Source organism: Rhinolophus ferrumequinum, unplaced genomic scaffold, assembly GCF_004115265.2.
Source record: "Rhinolophus ferrumequinum isolate MPI-CBG mRhiFer1 unplaced genomic scaffold, mRhiFer1_v1.p scaffold_58_arrow_ctg1_1, whole genome shotgun sequence".
In the NCBI taxonomy this organism is placed as follows: domain Eukaryota; kingdom Metazoa; phylum Chordata; class Mammalia; order Chiroptera; family Rhinolophidae; genus Rhinolophus; species Rhinolophus ferrumequinum.
In genome coordinates this window covers 332,132-350,867 of record NW_022680423.1, presented here as the reverse complement: position 1 = coordinate 350,867, position 18,736 = coordinate 332,132, and the positions used below count along the sequence as shown (strand labels likewise).

General features: G+C 39.8%; 1 protein-coding gene and 1 pseudogene across 1 annotated transcript in view; both read left to right on the top strand.

Annotated features, from left to right (window-relative positions):
• The first annotated feature begins 12,732 nt into the window (after window positions 1–12,732).
• POU2F3 (POU class 2 homeobox 3) overlaps window positions 12,733–18,736 on the top strand; it is a 50,709-nt gene continuing 44,705 nt past the window's right edge. Inside the window, exon 1 of the mRNA XM_033102248.1 lies at window positions 12,733–12,765. The gene's annotated coding sequence lies outside the window, so the exon portion shown is untranslated. The remainder of the gene's footprint in view (window positions 12,766–18,736) is intronic.
• On the top strand, window positions 16,932–17,405 carry LOC117020045 (60S ribosomal protein L29-like; annotated as a pseudogene).

Below are 18,736 nucleotides of genomic sequence, written 5' to 3'. Positions count from 1 at the left end.
AAAGAATTCAGCCCAAAAGTCACAAACATACTGAAAGAAAAGGGACGGAAAAAGATACTTCATGCAAATGGAAACAAACAACAAACAAAAGCTGAGGTGGCAATACTTACATAAGACATAATAGACTTTAAAACGAAGGCAATAACAAGAGAAAAAGGACATTTCATAGTGATAAAGGGCTCAATCCAAAAAGAGGACTGAGAGACGTCATCAAAATGGCGGCATGAGGGGAGCCTCTGTAAATCTCCTCTGGAATTTACAACTAATCGAACAACTATAACTCCACAAAGGACTCCCTCCACAGCTGACAGGCAAGACAAAGAGGCCCACTACTGAATTCATCTAAAGGTGGGCGATCACGTGAGCGGGGGAGGAGGGAAGGGAGAAGTGAGGAGACGGAGCCATGAAGGCGCAGGACTCAGACCTAGCTCAGTGGTCCAAGCTCCCTGCATCCCTGAACTAATACAACTGTGGGAGAGGGAAGAACTCGGTCTGCTAGGGCTCCGCTTATGGCCCACAGGGCCGAGGGGACAGCATAAAACACGGCTGAACCCAACGCTCACGGCAGAGACCTTGGAGAAAAGAGTTAGGGAAGAAGGCTGAAGACGGTGGTTTAAGCCCTCACTGCCAAGCAGAGAACGGAAGCCTTAGGAACTGAGACTAATCGCTCCCCCCTACCCTGCCACAGCTCACCCCATCCCCACCTGGCCGGTGCTAGAAGCGGAACAGTAGCAGTGTCAGATCAAAAGAACAGAATATTTGCTGTTCTGAGAACTATGGACCGCAGGCACAGATTCCCAGCCTAACTAGTTCCGGCAAAAGGGAGGGAGCTGTGGAAGCAGTACCGGCTATGGTGGTGGTCGCCGCCATTGCTCTGGGCCATCACTCACAACTCACCCCGCCCCTGGTCCCACCTATCTGGGCGGATCCCTGCAGGAGTAAACAGAACTGCTGAAACAGATGGGCTCTGAATCAGGTGAAGGAAGAGCTTTCGAACTTCAAAAGCCCTCCACATATCACACAGACACTGTGCCCTGTGACACAGGCAAACTATTAAAAGAGGAGAAGCCCATCTCTCTGCATTGTGTGAGAAGCTGGGAATTCCCCCATTGTGTGAGAAGCTGGAATAGTGCAGAGAAAACATAGCACCACCATGTGAGACAGAAAAAAAGGCTGCAGTCAGAGAGAAAATAAAACATTCTACCAACAAGTACTGGAAAACAAAACAAAGACCTCTTCCTATCAACCTGTTGCAGAAGCCACTCCTGTAGATGTCTACGAGAAATAATAAATCAGTAATTGCCATGAATAACCAAGGCAACAAGACAGCTCAGAAAGAAAGTGAAAAGTGTCCAGAAAAGGAACTTAAAGATATGGAAATATGTGACTTAAATGACAGAGAATTCAAGATTGCAGTTCTGAAAAAACTCAACGAGATGCAAGAAAACACAGAAAGGCAGTTAAATGATCTCAGAAACACAATCAAAGAACAACATGAGCATTTTACGAAAGAGGTTGAAATTTTAAAAAAGAACCAAATAGAATTTCGGGAGATTAAGAACTAAATAGAAGAAATGAAGAATGCAATAGCCAGCTTAGATAGTACAGTTGACCAGATGGAGGAAAGAATCAGTGACACCGAAGATAGAAACCTGGAAATGAGATGGATGGAAGAAGAAAGAGACTAGAAATTTAAAAGAAATGAAAGAACTCTACAAGAACTTTCTGACTCCATCAGAAAGAGCAATATAAAAATAATGGGCATAGCAGAAGGGGAAGAAAGGGAGAAGGGAACAGAGAATATATTCAAACAAATTGTTGAGAACTTCCCAAACTTGTGGACAGAACTGGATCCTCGAATCCAAGAAGCAAATAGAACACCTAATTACCTCAACCCCAACAGGCCTTCTCCAAGGCACCTTGTATTGAAGCTGTCTAAAATCAACGACAAAGAAAGAATCCTCAAGGCAGCCAGGGAAAAGAAGACGGTAACCTACAAAGGAAAGCCCATTAGATTATCATCAGATGTTTCAGCAGAAACTCTACAAGCCAGGAGGGAGTGGAACCCAATATTCAAACTACTGAAAGAGAGAAATTATGAGCCAAGAATAATGTATCCAGCAAAGATATCCTTTAGATATGAAGGAGGAATAAAGACCTTTCCAGACATACACAAGCTGAAGGAATTTTCTAATACATGACCTGCAATACAAGAAATATGAAAGGAGGCTATTCAACCACCATCAACAGGGCCAATTTGTGGCAACCAAAACATAAAAAGGGGGAGAGTAATGGCCTGAACCAGAATATGGGAATGGTGAAAGTAGGCATGCTGAAGAAAATGGAATACTCTAAATATCAAACTTTCTTTACATAAACTTAAGGAGAACCACTCAAAAAAAAATTCAGAACTGAAATGCATACTGCGATAAAAGAAGAAACAGAGGAAAACATCATAGAATGCCACCACACAGAAATAATAGACAAAAACAAAAAGGTAAAGAAACAATGGAGACACAGCCTTACCAGAAAACTAAAGATAGAATGACAGGAAATCCTCACATATCAATAATCACCATAAAGGTAAATGGACTGAACTCACCAGAGTAGCAGATTGGATCAAAAAACTAAACCCAACCATATGCTGTCTCCAAGAGACACATCTCAGCTACAAGGACGAGCATAGACTCAAAGTGAAAGGGTGGAAATTAACACTCCAAGCAAATGGTATCCAGAGATAATCAGGTGTATCCATACTGATATCAGATGAAACAGACTTCAGGGTGAAAATGGTAACAAGAGACCAAGATGGACATTTCCTAATGGTAAAGGGGACTACAAAACAAGAAGACATCAACATTTCTGCACCCAATCAGGGAGCACCGAAATATACCAAGCATCTACTAACAGAACTAAAGGGAGGAATGGACCAAAACACAATTATACTAGGGGACTTAAAAACATTATTGACAGCTATGGATAGATCATCCTAACAGAAAATAAATAACGAAATAGTGGCCCTAAATGCCACATTAGATGAAATGGACATAATTGACATTTATAGAGCACTTCATCCTAAAACATCAGACTATACATTCTTTTCTAGTGTCCTAGGAATATTCTCAAGGATAGACCATATATTGGGACATAAAATCAGCCTCAGCAAATTTAAGATTGAAATCATACCACGCATATTCTCTGATCACAAAGCTTTGAAATTGCATATCAACTGCAAAAAGAAAGCAGGAAAAAACACAAATACGTGGAGATTAAACAACATACTTTTAAAGAACGACCAGGTCAAAGAAGAAATTAGAGGAGAGATCATAAGATACATAGAAACAAATGACAATGAAAATACATCCTACCAAAATTTTGGGGATGCAGCAAAAGCAGTTTTAAGAGGGAAATTTATATCATTACAGGCCTATCTCAAGACACAAGAAAAATCCCAAATAAATAACCTCATGTTACACCTTAAAGAACTAGAAAAAGAAGAACAAATGAAACCAAAGGTCAGCAGAAGTAAGGAAGTAACAAAAAGCAGAGCAGAACTAAAGGAAATAGAGAACAAAAAGACAATAGAAAAAATTAATGTGACAAAGAGCTAGTTCTTTTAAAACTTAACAAAATTGACAAACCCTTGGCTAGACTCACTAAGATAAAAAGAAAGAAGACATTAATTAACAAAATCAGAAATGAAAAAGGGGAAGTTATCATTGACGCCACAGAAATACAAAGGATCATCCAAGAATACTATGAAGGACTATATGCCACCAAATTCAATAACCTAGAAGAAATGGACAAGTTCTTAGAAACATATAGCCTTCCAAGGCAGAACCATGAAGAACTGGAAAATCTAAACAGACGTATCACCAGTAACGAAATTGAATCAGTCATCCAAAAACTTCTCAAAAGCAAAAGTCCAGGACCAGATGGCTTCACTAGTGAATTCTACCAAACCTTCAAAGAGGATCTAATACCAATCCTGCTCAAACTCTTCCAAAAATTGAAGACGAGACAGTACTCCCTAACTCATTTTATGAGGTCAACATTACCCTGATATCAAAACCTGGTAAGGACAACACAAAAAAAGAAAACTACAGACCAATATCTCTGATGAATACAGATGAAAAATCCTAAACAAAATTATAGCAAATCGAATACAACAATGCATTAAAAAGATATTCATCACGACCAAGTGGGGTTCATCCCCGGGGCACAAGGATGGTTCAACATCCGCAAATTCATCAATGTGATACATCACATAAATAAAATAAAGGGCAAACATCATATGATTCTATCAATTGATGCGGAAAAAGCATTTGACAAGATACAACATCCATTTATGATTAAAACACTTAATAAAATTGGTATTGAAGGAAAACACCTTAATATAATTAAGGCCATATATGACAAACCCTCAGCTAATCTCGTAGTTAATGGTGAAAAACTGAAGCCCTTTCTCTACATTCAGGAACACGACAGGGCTGTCCCCTATCACCTCTGCTTTTCAACATAGTGTTGGAAGTCCTTGCCAGAGCAATCAGGCAAGAAAAATAAATAAAAGGCATCCATATTGGGAATGAAGAAGTTAAGTTGTCACTCTTTGCACATGACATGATGCTATATATAGAAAACCCTAAAGACTCCACCAAAAAGCTATTATAAACAGTCAACGAATACAGTAAAGTTGCTGGCTACAAAAATCAACGTACAAATGTCCATTGCATTCCTATATATTAACAATGAAATCTCAGAAAAAGAGATACAAAAAAAAAATTCCTTTTGCAATTGCAGAAAAAGAATAAAATACCTAGGAATAAACTTAACCAAGGATGTGAAAGACCTCTATGCTGAAAACTATCAGATATTTTTTAAAGAAATTGAAGAAGACACAAAGAAATAGAAAGACATTCCATGCTCATGGATTGGAAGAATCAACATAATTAAAATAGCCATATCACCCAAAGCAATATACAGATTTAATGCAATCCCCATCAAAATCCCAATGGCATTTTTTAAAGAAATAGAACAAAAAATCATCAGGTTTGTTTGGAACCACAAAAGACCCCGAATAGCCAAAGCAATCTTAAGAAAAAAGAACAATACTGGCGGTATCACACTCCCTGACTTTAGCTTGTACTGCAGGGCTACAATAATCAAAACTGCATGGTATTGGCAGAAAAACAGACACATAGACCAATGGAATAGAATTGAGAACCCAGAAATAAAACCACATAAATATGGACAGATAATTTTTGACAAAGAAGTAAAAACATACAAAGGAGGAAAGACAGCCTCTTCAATAAATCGTGCTGGGAGAATTGGATAGCCACGTGCAAAAGAATGAAACTGGACTGCTATCTGTCACCATGTACCAAAATTAATTCAGAATGTATCAAAGACTTAAGCATAAGACCTGACACAATAAACTGCATAGAAGAAAACATAGCTACTAAACTTATGGACCTTAGGTTCAAAAACCATTTTATGAGTTTGACTCCAAAGGCAATGGAAGTAAAAGCTAAAATAAACGAATGGGACTATATGAAACTTAAAAACTTCTGCACAGCAAAAGAAACCATTGACAAAATAAAGAGGTAACCGACTGAATGGGAGACGATTTTTGCAAACAGTGCCTCCGATAAGGGGCTAATATCCAAAATATACAAGGAACTCATGAAACTCAGCAACAAAGAAACAAACAACCCAATTGAAAAATGGGCAGACGACCTGAAGAGACATTTCTCCAAAGAGGACATACAAATAGACATATGAACAAATGCTCAATATCACTAATCATCAGAGAAATGCAAATAAAACCACAATGAGATATCACCTCACACCAGTCAGAATGGCTATCATGTAGACAGATAGTAACAAGTGTTGGAGAGGCTGTGGAGAAAAAGGAACCCTCATACACTGTTGGTGGGAATGCAGACTGGTGCAGCTGCTATGGAAGGCAGTGTGGAGGTTCCTGAAAAAATTACGAATATAATTACCATATGACCCAGCAATCCCTCTCCTGGGTATCTACCCAAAAAATCTGAAAACATTTATCCATAAAGACACATGTGCTCCAATGTTCATTGCAGCTTTGTTTACGGTGGCCAAGACATGGAAACAACCAAAATGTCCTTCGATAGATGAATGGATAAAGAAGTTGTGTTATATATACACAATGGAATACTATTCGGTGGTAAGAAAAGATGAAATAGGAACATTTGTGACAATGGATGGATCTTGAGAGTATAATGCTAACCGAAATAAGTCAGACAGGAAAAGCAGAGAGCCATATGATTTCACTGATATGTGGTATATAAACCAAAAACAACCAGAGAACAAGACAAATGAGAAACAAAAACTCATAGACACAGACAATAGTTTAGGGGTTACCAGAGGGTGAGGGTGTTGGGGGGTGGGAGACGAGGGTAAAGGGGATCAAATATATGGTGATGGAAGGAGAACTGACTCTGGGTCGTGAACACACAATGGGATTTATAGATGATGTAATACAGAATTGTACACCTGAAATCTATATAATTTTACTAACAGTTGTCACCCCAATAAGTAAATTTAAAAAGAAAAAGAGGACATAACCCTCATGAACACTAATGCACCCAACATAGGATTACCTAAATATGTAAAACAACTATTCATGGACCTAAAGGGAGAGATCAACAGTGATACAGTAATAACAGCCGGGGACTTTAACACCTCACTGACATCAATGGATAGATCATCCAGACAGAATATCAACAAGGAAACAGTGGCCTTAAATGGCAATTCGACAAGATGGAATTAATTAATATTTTTAGAACATTTTATCACCAAAGCAGCAGAATATACATTCTTTTCAAGCGCACATGGAACATTTTCCGGGATAGACCACGTGTTTGGCCACAAAACAAGTCTCAGCAAATTTGAGAAGATTGAAATCATATCAAGCATCTTCTCTGATCACAATGGTATGAAAGTAGAAATCAATTATAAGAAGAAAACTGAAAAAACACACAAACACATGGAGGATAAATAACATGATACTAGACAATGAATGGGTTAACAACGAGACCAAGGAAGACATCAAAATATACTTTGAGACAAATAATGATGCAAACATTGCAACCAAAAATCTACGGGACACAGCCAAAGCAGTTGTAAGAAGGGAAGTCATAGCCATATAGGCTTAGCTCACAAAATAAGAAAAGTCTCAAAGAAACAATCTAACCTTACACCTGAAGGAACTAGAAAAAGAAGAACAAACAAAGTCCAAAGTGAGTAGAAGGAAGAAAATGATAAAATCAGAGTGGAAATAAATGAAAAAGAGTCTCAAAAACAGTACAAAAGATCAATAAGGGCTGGTTCTTTGAGAAGAAAAAAAAAATTGATAAACACTTAGCCAGACTAATAAATTTAAAAAAGGGAAGGGCACAAATAAATAAAATAAAAAATGAAAGCAAAGACATGACAACCAACATCACAGACACACAAACGATCATTAAAGAACTACTATGAACAATTATATGTTACCAAATCGGATAATCTGGAAGAAGTGGATAAATTCCTAGAAACATATAAACTTCCAAGACTGAATCAAGGAGAAACAGACTTTTCTTGTTCCTTGAGGTAGGCCTATATTGCTATGAATTTCCTTCTTAGGAAAAACTAAAATAATAGTGGTGATAATGGACATTCTTGTCTTGTTCTTAAGAAAAATGCTTTTAGTTTTTCTCACTGTTGAGTGTGGTGTTAGCCATGGATTTATCATATATGGTATTTATTAAGTTGAGGTATGTTCCCTGTCTTCCCACTTCACTGAGAGTTTTTTTTTTAATTTATTGGGGTGACAATTGTTAATAAAATTACATAGACTTCAGGTGTACAATTCTGTATTACATCATCTATAAATCCCATTGTGTGTTCACCACCCAGAGTCAGTTCTCCTTCCATCACCATGGATGCTGGATTTTGTCAAATGCTTCTTCTGCATCTACTGATATGATTATATGATTTCTATCCCTCATTTTTTTATGTGGTGTATCACATTAATTGAATTGTGGATATTGACCCTACTTTGCACCCCAGGAATAAATCCCACTTGATTTTGGTGTATGATCTTTTTCATGTCAGTTTCCTAATATTTTGTTGAAGATTTTTAATCTATGTTCTTCAGGGATATTGGCCTATAATTTATCTTTTTGTTATATCTTTGTCTAGTTTTGGAATCAGGGTAATGGTGGCCTCATAAAATGAGCTTGGGAGCCTTCCCCCCTTTTGAGTCTTTTGGAATAGTTGGGAAAGATAGATGTCAATTCTTTGAATGTTTGGTGAAATTCAACTATGAAGCCATCTGGTCCAGGACTTCTATTTGTTGGGAGTTTTTTTTGTTGTTTTTTTTTGTTTTGTTTTTTTGATTACTGATTCATTTTCATTAGTAGTTATCGGTCTGTTCAGATTTTCTCTTTCTTCTTGATTCAGTCTTGGAAGATTGTATGTTTCTAGGAATTTATCCACTTCTTCCAGATTATCCGATTTGGTAACATATAATTGTTCATAGTAGTTCTTTAATGATCGTTTGTGTGTCTGTGATGTTGGTTGTCATGTCTTTGCTTTCATTTTTTATTTTATTTATTTGTGCCCTTCCCTTTTTTAAATTTATTAGTCTGGCTAAGTGTTTATCAATTTTTTTTCTTCTCAAAGAACCAGCCCTTATTGATCTTTTGTACTGTTTTTGAGACTCTTTTTCATTTATTTCCACTCTGATTTTATCATTTTCTTCCTTCTACTCACTTTGGACTTTGTTTGTTCTTCTTTTTCTAGTTCCTTCAGGTGTAAGGTTAGATTGTTTCTTTGAGACTTTTCTTATTTTGTGAGCTAAGCCTATATGGCTATGACTTCCCTTCTTACAACTGCTTTGGCTGTGTCCCGTAGATTTTTGGTTGCAATGTTTGCATCATTATTTGTCTCAAAGTATATTTTGATGTCTTCCTTGGTCTCGTTGTTAACCCATTCATTGTCTAGTATCATGTTATTTATCCTCCATGTGTTTGTGTGTTTTTTCAGTTTTCTTCTTATAATTGATTTCTACTTTCATACCATTGTGATCAGAGAAGATGCTTGATATGATTTCAATCTTCTCAAATTTGCTGAGACTTGTTTTGTGGCCAAACACGTGGTCTATCCCGGAAAATGTTCCATGTGCGCTTGAAAAGAATGTATATTCTGCTGCTTTGGTGATAAAATGTTCTAAAAATATCAATTAATTCCATCTTGTCGAATTGCCATTTAAGGCCACTGTTTCCTTGTTGATATTCTGTCTGGATGATCTATCCATTGATGTCAGTGAGGTGTTAAAGTCCCCGGCTGTTATTACTGTATCACTGTTGATCTCTCCCTTTAGGTCCATGAATAGTTGTTTTACATATTTAGGTAATCCTATGTTGGGTGCATTAGTGTTCATGAGGGTTATGTCCTCTTTTTGTATTGATCCCTTAATTACTGTGAAATGTCCTTTGTCTGTTGTTATGGCCTTTGTTTTAAAGTCTATTTTGTCTTATTGCTACCTCAGCTTTTGTTTGTTTGTTTGTTTGTTTCTATGTGCATGAAATATCTTTTTCCATCCCTATATTTTCAGGCTATTTGTGTCTTTTGGGCTGAATTGTGTCTCTTGTAGACATCATATGTATGTGTCTTGTTTTCTTATTCCTTAAGCTACACTATGTCTTTTATTTTTTAATAAATTTTATTGGGGAATATTGGGGAACAGTGTGTTTCTCCAGGGCCCATCAGCTCCAAGTAGTTGTCCTTCAGTCTAGTTGTGGAGGGCGCAGCTCAGCTCTCAGTCCAGTTGCCATTTTCAATCTTTAGTTGCAGGCACAGCCCACCATCCCATGCGGGAATTGAACCAGCAACCTTGTTGTTGAGAGCTCACACTCTAATGAACTGAGCCATCTGGCTGCCCCTCTGGAAGCTCAGTGGCATCTCGTTGTCTTCAATTTAGTTGTGGAGGGCGCAGCTCACTGGCCCATGTGGGAATCGAACTGGCAACCCTGTTGTTCAGAGCTCACGCTCTAACCAACTGAGCCATCTGGCCACTCTACTCTATGTCTTTTGATGGGAGCATTTAATCCATTTACATTTGAAGTGATTATTAACAGGTGCATAGTTATTGCCATTTATTATTTATGTTTTTCATCCCTCTTTCTCCTCCTCCTCCTCCTCCTCTTCCTCCTCCTCTTTCTTCTTCATCGTCTTTTTCTTCTTCAAGAAGTCTCTTTAAAGTAAAAGCAATAATAAATGAATGAAACTATATCAAACTAAAATTCTTCTGCACAGCAAAAGAAACCATCAACAAAACAAAGAGGCAACCAATCAAATGGGAGAAGATATTTGCAAATAATACTTCCAATAACGGGCTAATGTCCAAATTATGTAAATAACTTGTGTAACTCAACAACAACAAACAACAAACAGTCCAATTTAAAAATGGGCAGAGAACCTGAACAGACACTTCTCCCAAGAAGACATACAAACAGCCAACAGATATATGAAAAAATGCTCAACTTCACTAGCTATTAGAGAAATGCAAATCAAAACCACAATGAGATACCACCTTACACATGTTTGAATGGCTCTTATCAACAAGACAAATAATAACAAGTGTTATAGAGGTTGCGGAGAAAAAGGAACCCTCATACACTGCTGGTGGGGATGTAAATTGGTACAGCCACTATGGAAAACAGTATGGAGTTTCCTCAAAAAATTAAGAATCAAATTACCATATGACCCAGTAATCCTTCTTCTGGGTATCTACCAGAAGATATCTGAAATATCTGAAAACATTTATCCATAAAGATGTGTACCCCTAGGTTCAGTGCAGCATTATTCACAGTGACCAAGACATGGAAACAACCAAAGTGTCCTTCAATAAATGATTGAATAAAGGAGATGTGGTATACATAGACAATGGAATGCTCCGCCATAAAAAAAGATAAAATACTGCCATTTGCAGCAACATGGATTGATCTTGATATTATTATGCTAAGCAAAATAAGTCAGATAGGAAAAGTCGAGAACCATATGACTTCAATCATACATGGCATATAAAATTGAAAGCAACAAACAAACACACAAACAAAAACTCATAGACACAGAAAAAATGTAGTGGTTGCCAGAGGGTAAGGGGGGTAGGGGGGTGATAGAAGAGGGTGGTCAAATATGTGGTGATAGAAGGAGAACTGACTCTGGGTAGTGAACACACAGTGCAATATATAGATGATATATCATAGAAATGTGCACTTGAAACCTATTTAATTTTACTAATTAGTGTCACCCCCCCCAATAAATTTAATAAAGATGATTTTTAAAAAGGAGTCCCTTTAACATTTCTTTTAATACTGGCTAGATGGTGGTGAACTTCTTTAGCTTTTTATTGTCTGGGATAAATAATCATTTTCCTTGCTATTATAGAGGCAACAATCCATGGGGCCCAAAGGAAGGTAGTTTGTCAGCTCCTGCCCTAGTGAGCTATAATAATAGAAAACTTTATTAAAGCAAAAATGGAAACAATTTCCCAAAAACAATAGTTTTATATTTAAGCAAATCATGATATGTCCATAGAGTGGAATATTAGGTAGCCATTAAAAATTATGTTTGCAAACATAGGAGTAAGATTTTTGATCCTCCATAATAGTATAGGAGAAATATTTATGATGCTTACTGGAAAAATCATGATAAAAATCTATACAGACCTGAGTCTGGATGGTGAACACACAATGTGATATATAGATGACATATTACAGAATGTACGCTTGAAACCTATGTAATTTTACTAACCACTGCCACCCCAATAAATTTTAATTAAAAAAAATCTATACAGAGTGGTATATATCAATGAGGAAAAACAAAAATAAAAAGAACCATAAAATGTTAATTATGGTTGCCTCTTAGCAGAATGATTTTTCTGCTACTTTATATTTTTTCTGTACAAAGGTTTATTAAGCACATATTTACTTTTCCAACCCAATATTTATTATAAAAAGAAAAAGATGAACAGAACAAGAAAGTTGTGGGGGGTGGGGGAGAGAAACAGGATTGGCTCCTATCTACCTGACATGATTTAGGTGTCATTACCACTGGAGGTCTAGGAAGTGGGAGGACTTCTTGCCTTGAGGCAATTCCTTTAGGATGCATACCGTGTTTCTTGAAAATAAGAGTTAGCCGGACCATCAGCTCTGATGCATCTTTTGGAGCAAAAATTATTATATTATATAAGACCGGGTCTTATATTACAGTAAAGTAATACTGGGTCTTATATTAATTTTTGCTCCAAAAGACTCGTTAGAGCTGATTGTCCAGCTAGGTCTTATGTTCAGGGAAACATGCTAGCTGGTCATTCCTTGCTTACCCGTGAAAGTGTCTGTAATAGCTTTTGTCTGAGGGAGTGCCACAGAACTCACACTCTGGTATGGCAAATTCTAATCCCATTCGACTCTTTGTGACCTTGGTGAAGTCAGTGTGCCCTTTCTCTGGTTATCCGTATCCCTGGAAGAGATTTTCCAAAGACCTTTCCAGAAAACAGGATAAGCAGGAGGATCCTAACCATAGGGAAAGCAGGTGTTCTTTTTCAAAGTAAAGACAAGCTTCTCCCAACATCCTATTTTTCCTCTAACTTTTAGTCTCTTCTAATCCTGCTAGCAACTAATATTTTCTTTTTTATTTCTTACAGGAAATGATCGAAATGGCCTAGATTTCAACAGGCAGGTAAGGACTTTCAGAAGAAAACCTTTATTCTATAAATTTTGGGGGTCATTTATACTGTGTCAGGTGTGGGAGATACGAAGATTAAGTAAAGTTTGAGGGTGTTTATTCAGAGACTCATACCATTTGGGATTGGAAAGGGCCTTTAGAGGACCTTTGCCTCCAACCCCTCCCCTAACCCACAATCCCATATCTGAGTCTCGTCTTCACTATCCCCTCAAAAAAGTACTGACAAATGCAGTACCTATTTAGGATCAACTACATGCCAGATGTGGTCCAGAATCTAAGAAACAATTCTTTTTCTGTCAAAGCTCAACCTGAGTTGCTTCTTGGGCAAATCTGTTTATGTGGACTGACTGTGTGTAGAGGAATTTATGGAGCTACAAAGAATGGAATATCTGAATTCCTCATGGGACTCCTGATTTACAGGAAGAAGATAAGGGACAAAACAGGGGAAACAGAACAAAAAGCTCAGGAAGGAGTGGAGTACATGACCCAGCTCAGTGGGACAATGTAGAAACAAACTGGTTGCCTGTGAAGGAAATCAAGTTGGGTGCGTTGGAGTTAATCAGGGAGGGTTTCGGACGCAATAAGGCAGTGCTGGATGGACTGCAGGATGGGTGGATATGTAAAAAGAAGGGTGAAGTGCAGGAAGAAGACTTTACTTTTAAGTTAGAGGATGATGAGAAGTGTGGGGGTGAAGGCTACGACAGGGTGTAATGTCAGAAGCAGAAAGTGGGAGATTTTGTTGGGAGGAGGAGGTCTAAGCTGGAGAAAGGAGGAAACAATAATGGGGGGGGGTACCCAGAGTGAGGAGAGAGGTGAAAATTAGATACAAAATCAGAAAGCCTGGGTTTTGGTCCTGTTTTTGTCACTAATCAGTTATATAACTTTGGTCAAGTTACTTAATATTTTTGGTCTGAATTTTCACAGCTGAAAAATTTCACAAATGTGGGGCAGGGATTGGGGAAAACATGTACTAGGTCATTTGTGGGAATACAAAGAAAATTAAGACATGGTTTCTGCACGGGAGGAACTCACAGTCTAGAATGAAGTGTGGGGGTATAGAGATAGAAGGAAAGTAAGGGAGAGAGACTGAATGCTTATAGTACAATCTCATTCATGCCTTATGAGAGGTATGTAAAAAGCATGGTGTCAAACAGAAATGGGAACAGTTCATTCTTCCTGGGATCTCAGGGTAGGCTTCATGGAGGAGGTGATATTTGCATCTAGCTCTAAAGGGTGAGTCAGAGTTTGTCAGGCAGAGAAAAGAGGGCTGGAGAGGGAGACCATGGGCAAGGGAAGATAGTCGCAGTGTGCTGGTGCATTGGGTAACCACTAGGGTTCCTTCCCACTCTGATCATCTGAGCCCAGGTTTACGTGGATGTCTGGGATGGGGCTGGTGACATTCAGACCTACAAGTATGTTCTTCTCCTTTATCTGTAGAGTGATTTGATGTCACTACTAACATTTCCTACAAGGCAGTTAACTGGGTACATTCTTCATAGTCAGAGAGGAATAATCTTAAGTCCTAAGCCAAAACCTCTTAGGCAGGCAACTCCTGCAATTTCATTCACTGGGGAAGTTTGCTAACAAATGGAAGCCAACTATTTGCCCTTTACACTCAAAACCTAAAACAGGGATAGGTTTTAGTGAAGCAGTCTTCTTGGTTGGCTATGAGAAAGGACTTGCAACCAATGGGGTTTATAAAACACTGTAACAGCTTTCCAAGGGAGGAAGAATGTAGAATCAGCTTCTCATTCAAAGTCTTTAAATGAGACAGATTCTTATCTAAGGGATAATTGGGCCAGGTTTTCTTCAAGGGCAGGAGAATGGAGGCAATTCCCAAGGATTCTGTGATCCTGAGGGAGAGTTGTAAACAGGTTGGGATATGGCTTGTGCCCTGTGCTTTCTGTTCTGAGGTCTGAGGATTCTAGACTAGGGTCTACTACTCACTGTCCTAGGTTCTTGGACAAGATGTATGTGGAGGAGCCCATCCCATACCAAGACATGACCCCACCAGCCCAGCCAGAGGTGACCCACTCCACAGGCCCAGTGGGTTTGGCTGTCTGTGTGATCTCTCTGAAGTTTGGGAAACCCTCATGCTTAGGACAAGGCTGGGGGCAGCTTCTCTGGCCTGGGGCAGTCCACAGAGGGTCCTGACCCTCTGAACATCTTTTGGGGTATGGTTTCCCCACCAGTTGAGAGAAAGTTGCCTGGCTTCTGCCAGGATTGGGCCTCCCGTGAGTTTGCTTTCCTTGGATGAGCCTCATGGGTTAGGTCATTCCCTTCCAACCCGGGAAGGGATTTTGAATTTCTTGTTACTGACAAGAACAGACATGTCAGATTTTTTTTCTTTAAAGAGGGGGAATTTTTGAGGAAGAAAGGCTCAGCCGGGCCACACTTATTTACACACTTAGACTGGAGCTCTTCTCTGCTCATAACCACACACATCCATGCCCTCCTTAAGTTTCCTCCTTGCTCCCTCTCACTCCGTCCTACAGATGCCATCAGATACTGACACCCACATGTTCATATTCACATGAACTCACCTACAAGCCTACAGGATTTCTCAGTGACAGTCACTCCCTCACACTTCAAACAAAGGAAATAAACCCTTGTTTTGTAAAATGTAAATAAAACATTTTCTGACTGCCAGGCTTTGTGCTTTTGGTACTTTATCTCATTAATTCTCACTATAAGCCAAGTGTTACTATCCCCATTATACAAGTAAAGAAACTGCTTCCCAGGTGCCCCATCTTTTTCGGCGAAGGATTTGAGCGATTAAGTAATTTGCTGAAGGTCACACTACTGGCCAGCTGGCAGTCAGGATTTGAACCCATGTCTCTTTGACTCCAGAGTCTATTTTTCCCATGATGCCTTGCCACATCCTCCTCTGCAGTCTCTCAAGTCCCCTCTTCCTGTACATATACACCGTCCTTAGGGAGAGGCCTAGGAGCCAGAGGCTAAGCATGATGACCTCACCATGACTAACTGGGAGGAAATGGGAAGTAGAAGAGTGGGGAGGTGAAGAAAGAGTCGTTGTGTAGTAACTGCCTCATTGTGTGATACAGACACAGGAGTGCAAAGGATGAGCCACTGCCCTTGGTGAAGCTCCTGTTGGAAGTCCCCAAGCTAATTGGTAGACTGGGAGTTGCAGCCAGGTGCTGGATAAACTGCAGTCCTGAAGTTACACGAGCAAGAGATGTTGGCTCATCAGGCAGTTTCATGCTGTGCCTGTTAACTTCCTGTGTGGGGCTAATTGTGGGAAGACCCAGGGATTCAGAAACAAGACTACCCGTCAGTCTCTAGGAAAGTTAAGACAAAGTTGTGAGGCAACAAAATAAGGCCAGATCTCTGGACGGGAAGTCAGAAGTCCTGGGTGTCCAATGCTGTTTCTGCCACTCACTAGTTGCTGCCTTTATCTTTCTGGGCCTCAGTTTCCTCAAGAATAAAATGAAGAAGTTTGCATTAGATGACCTCTAAGGCCCTGTAGTCTGCGTGTTATGGTCCCATCGTTTTTCTCATGCCACGTCCTAACTGGTTAGTTTAACTTCCACTCTCCTTTTATTTTTCCTTTGAAGAGAATGAGGAAGAGAGTGTCTAGTTCTTCACCCTGAAATGTAGAGAGTGAGGGGAAATATGTAATATGGAATCTTTCCAGCCATTATGCTCTTGCGTGATCCAGTGAAAAGAATCACTTAAAATTTAGGGACAGAGACAGAGGACCCAGCAGGCTGGATCTGGAGCTGACCACTCATTCTTTGAATATCTAGTTATTCCTAAGCTCTAGATAGAGGGTGCCATTTGTAAGAAGATAAATTGCAGTACTATGCAATGATTTCTGTGATAAATGTAAGAGTGCTGAGATTTGGGATTCTGCCTGAGATTATCACCAAAGAGATGATGTCTGAAGTAGGTCACAGCAGAAAAGTAGGGGTCTTAAACTCACAGAGAGGGGCAGCAAAAATATTCCAGGCATAGGAGACAGTGAGTGTGAAGGCTCACTGTTACAAAAGAGCATAGCTTCAGGGGAACTGTAAAAGGATCAGCATGGGATGAGATGCTGGAAGATGAGGCTGCAGCTGTGGGTCGGGCCAGATTATGAAGAATTTTGAATGACCAGCAAAGAATTTTATCCTGTGGGAACTGTGGGCTTGGGTGTAGACATGGCCAAGTCCAACACCACACACAACCAGTCCTGAAAATGGCACAGAAAAGGCATCAAGAAACCCCGATCACAAAGATATGAATCTCTTAAGGGGGTGGACCCCAAGTTCCTGAGGAACATGTGCTTTGCCAAGAAGCACAACAAGAAGAGCCTGAAGAAGATGCAAGCCAACAATGGTAAGGCCATGAGTGTACAGGCTGAGGCCATTAAGGCCCTTGTAAAGCCCAAGTAGGTCAAGCCCAAGATCACAAAAGGCAGCAACCGCAAGCTCAGTTGACTTGCCTACATTGCCCACCACAAGCTTGGGAAATGTGCTCAAGCCCACATGGCCAAGGGTCTCAGGCTCTGCCAGCCAAAGGCCAAGGCCAAGGCTCAAACCATGGCCCAAGACGCCCCTGCAGCTGAAGCTCTGCCACCAGCTCAGGTTCTGGCTCCCAAAGGTTCCCAGGCCCCCACAAAGGCTCCAGAGTAGAGGCCTCTGTCTGCCAATGCGAGGATGGAAGTACTGGTGTGACCCCTGGGCTGCTGTCCAGGGGTCACATGGGGCTGGTGTCTTCCTGTGCTATTTGGACAAATAAAGCTGAGGCAGGATCTGTCCAAAAAAAAAAAGAATTTTATTCTGCGGGCAGTAGGGAGCCACTAGGTATTTTCAAGCATGAGTAGAAGGAAGGATGAATGATGGACTGATGCAAGAGAGGCCTGATGGAATGCTGTTATTGTAGGAAGATGTAGGCGATCCTAAGGAGAGGAATTACAGCAAAGATGTTAAACACAGAGCCAGGCTGCCTGGGTTTGAATCCTGGGTTTGGCATTACCTGACTGTATGAGCTTGGGCAAGTACTTCAACTCCTGTGTTCCTTATTCTCATCTATAAAATGGGAGAATAATGGTACCTATCTCACCGGGTTGTTGTTGTGTGTGTACCTCATAGACAAGTGTCTAGGATATAGATACTGTATAAGTATTTGTTATTATTATTACTGTGTCAGTAGGCAGGGAGAGACTCAGATTTGAGAGATATTTCTGGTATAAGATCAAGAGGATTTTGGCAACAGTTTGAGTATGGGAATAAAAGAAAGAAAACGGTCTAGCATGATTCTTAGTTTTCTAACTTGTACTGCAACCAGAGATCAAGAGGTCAAGAGGTGGAGTGAATTTGTCCAGATGATTAAAGGAAGAAGGGCAGATGATGAGCTATAGATGATAAGAAATTTGGATCTACAGCCCAGGAGACTGGTCAGGATTCAGAGTGGGGAGTCACCATTGAACAATGTTAACTAAAGTGAAGGGAGGAGTGAGGTCAACTAGGGAGGGTGTGCAGAATGGGATGAGAACCAAGGACAGACCTGGAGGAGAAGGAACACATAAGGGACAGGCTGAGGAGTGGTGCCTATAGATGAGACTAAAAAGTAATTGTCAGAGGGATGGGGAGTAGAACCACACTCACAAAAGAGAGATTTTCATAAAGGTGGGGATAGCCAACAGCGTCGGGGCATGCAGAAATACTGTAGAGCCCAAAGCCTGAAAGTGAGCAATGGTTTGGCAGTGAGAGGAACAGTGATGGCCTTATCCTAGTGTCTGTAGTGTCTATGGTGAGAGCAGATGCAAAATTGCTACAGTTGAGGGTTAAATAGGGGTTAATGAAATGATGGACACAAGAACTGCACACATGGTCAGACAAATAAGTTCGCGAACTCATCCTAGAAAAAGTGCTACATACCTCATTGCTGAATATCGCTAGGGTCATCTTTGAAGTACTCCCCTTGGGAAGCTATGCACTGATTCCAGCGCCTAGTCCACCCT